Here is a 3,557-nt window from a genome sequence, read left to right on the forward strand (position 1 = left end):
TATTTCACTGCTGTACCAAACGGTAACCATGAGGGGGGCTGACAAAAGCGGGCATATGGAGTGGTGGTTTGCTAAGAAAGGGATGGGGCCGGCAGCGGGGAGAGAAAGGTCAGCACATGGATTAGGAGACAACTGGGCTGTCTTATGCATGCCATGACCTCCCCTATCCCCCTTGGACAAAAAGCGCCCCTAGAAGGTTTCAGATACAGCCTCTCCATGAGGCCTTCCCCACAGCCCCACTGCTCTGTGGGAAATGCAGGAGGGATGAGAACTGGGCATGGGAGGACCAGGAAGAGCCCAATTCTGACCTCCCCATCATCATGAGCCAGGACCTTGTCATCTAGGTCAGGGGTAGTCAACCTGTGGTCCTCCAGATGTTCATGGACTCCAATTCCCATGAGCCCCTGCCAGCAAATGCTGGCAGGGGCTCATGGGAATTGTAGTCCATGAACATCTGGAGGACCACAGGTTGACTACCCCTGATCTAGGTCACCTGGGGTAGCTTGTTCCACCTGAGAAACTTCACAGGGTTGTTGTTGGTGGGGATGGGGCAGTGGAGGAGGAAGTCCGGTGTGCCTCTTTGAAATCTTCGGAGGTATGATGGAGGAAACAGCTCATAGCCATGTTTGGCTGCTGAGGCTGGGCATATGGGGGAGCCGCCGAAAAACTTCCTTATTTACTTGCAAGGAAGATGACGTGTCTCCTAAAAATGCGTATTGGGATTTCACTCTTAGTAATCAATTGTTTTTGTTTGTATTTTGAATAAAAATAGTACTGTTAATTGGGTTTGCCTGTGCATTTTATAAAGTTTACATTATATGGCACACATGGCCTAGGCCGAGAAGAAAGCTGAGAAGGGTTTCTCTAATTTCTACAATAAAAAGACCATAAAGACTTGAAAAATGCCTAGAGTGTCACTGCTGACAACCCACTAATTTTGCTCCTGCTTCTCATATTACCAAGGGCAGGGGATTGTCTGCTATGAGCCTTGTGTAATCATTTAGCATCTACCTGTTGCTAGCCAGAAATTAGCCGTGTGACAGCAGAAACACATCTGAGTAATACACAGTAAATGACAGTAATGCTCAGTAAAGTTAATCCTCTCATACGTTATGAGTGACCCATTCAAAGCTAAGCATTTTTAAGTTCTATTAATTTTAACAGAAGAGATTTAGACAGGTACTCCATTCTGCCTTATCAATGGGACTGAAAGGGGCATAATTCTGGCAGTGGGCTGCGTGCCCCATTTCTTTACTGGGCAATCCGAGTCAAAATTCATATAACCACTAACTGTTTACTTGAATCACAACGTGAATCTTAATAGCAGGCTTTAAAGTTACTTTTTAATCTATTGTTTCCTCCCCCATCCCAAAAAGATTTGTGGGTGGATAACAATAGATTAAAAAGTAATTTTTTAGCCTCCTGTTAAAATGTGCAATATGACTCAACAGAACAGCTGAAACTTATAAATAGTACCCCACCCCCTCAGATCCCCTACTTGCTTAAATCTGGGTCCTAAAAACCGTCCAAACAGAAGGTTTAACCAAACTACAGAAGGCTGTTTGGACCTGCACTCTTCAAGGGCAAACGTTTCTCTAGCAGTAGGTCACCGAGCCCAAGGTTAGCTTGAGCTGGCCATAGGGTTGCCAGATCTGGGTTGGGAAATATCTGCAGACTTTAGGGGTGGAGCCAGGAGTGGGCAGGATTTAGGGCAGGGAAAGATCTCAGTGGGGTATAATGCATTGGAGTCCACCATTCAAAGCCGCCATTTTCTCCAGGGGAACTGATCTCTTTAGTCGGGAGATGAGCTGTAATTCCCAAGTCCCACCTATTCTTATTCTTATTCTTATTCTTATTCTTATTCTTATTCTTATTCTTATTCTTATTCTTATTCTTATTCTTATTCTTATTCTTATTCTTATTCTTATTCTTATTCTTATTCTTATTCTTATTCTTATTCTTATTCTTATTGAGGCGAATTACAGCATAAACTTGAGGCGAGTTACAGCATAACCCCCCCAATAAAACCATAAAATAAAATCCATAAAACCCCAATACACAGTAATACACAACATAGAATAATAAAACAAATGCGGCAAAAACTCTAATAATATCTATATAAGTACCCCCAGATAACCCATTCTAGTGGGGTGATGGTGCAGAGGGTGCAGATTACATTTTGCTACTGCTGCCACGCTGCTATAAGGGGGGGCAGATCATCCTTGCGGCCCAGCCTCATCCAGGGACCTGGCGGAAGAGCTCCGTTTTACAGGCCTTGTGGAATGCTGTAAGCTCCCACAAGGCCCGTAGCTCCTTCAGGAGCTCATTCCACCAGGTCTGAAAAGCCTTAGGGCAGATCGCATCAGACTAAGATACAAATTCAATAAATACGATAAAAATTAAACATTTTGAAATTCTGAAACAGTAGCAGTTCAATTAATTTGTATAATTTTATTTATTTATTTATTTAGTTTACAATTTATATACTGCTGCTCCCCAACTGGTCTCACAGTGGTTCATTTAATAAAACCTTAAAATACAATAAAACCCAATAAAACTTCTTAATTAAGCAACAAAGGCAGCAGTGGTCACATCCTCTTTACCCAAACCTATCCCACCTTGTTCAGCTGTCTCCTTCTCCCGGGAGAAGGGAGGGGTTTTAAAGAAAAGGGAAGAGAGATGACCTGGGAAACTACAGGCCACTGAGTCAGACCTCAGTTGCAAGGAATATAATAGAACAGATTTTAAAGGGGGCAATCTGCCAGTATCTGGAGGACAATTTGTTGATCTGGGGAAGTTACCCTGGATTTATCTCCAACAGGTCCAGACAGACCAGCCTGATTTCCTTCTTTGACTGAGTGATGGGCTTATTAGGTTGTGGAAATGCAGTGGATGTTGTTTGCCTGGATTTCAGTAAGGCTTTGGACAAAGTTCCCCATGATGTTCTGATTAGCAAACTGGAAGACTGCAGACTGGACTTTCAGATGGTTAGGCGGATAGGGAACTGGCTAGAAAATCTCACCCAAAGAGTGGTTGTCAGTGGTGTTTTATCAGATTGGAGGGAGGTGAGCAGTGGGGTGCCACAGGGCTTGTTACTAGTCCAGTACTTGTCAACTTTTTTTATCAGTTATCTTAATGAGGGAGTGGAGGGACAGATGAAACCAAATTGGAAGGAGTAGTGAGCACCCCAGAAGACAGAGATAGAATCCTATGAGATCTGAACATGCTGGAAAAGTAGGCAAATGAAAAGATGTAATTCAATAAGGAGAATTGCAAAGTTCTACATCTGGGTCACAAAAATGAGAAGCATGCATAGTAGATGGGAGACACACGTCTGGGTAGTAGTGTGTCTGAATGAGATCTTGGGGTAATTGTGGGCTGTAAGCTAAATATGAACAGACAGTGTGAAATGGCAGTAAAGAAGGCAACTTCAATCTTAGGCTGTATCCAAATCACAAGATGTCATAGTATACTGTGATGGTCAGGCAATACCTGGACTACTACGTGCAGTTATGGAGGCCTCACTTCAAAAAGAACATGGATAAAATTGAGAGGGT

Source organism: Paroedura picta, chromosome 1, assembly GCF_049243985.1.
Source record: "Paroedura picta isolate Pp20150507F chromosome 1, Ppicta_v3.0, whole genome shotgun sequence".
NCBI classification, from domain to species: domain Eukaryota; kingdom Metazoa; phylum Chordata; class Lepidosauria; order Squamata; family Gekkonidae; genus Paroedura; species Paroedura picta.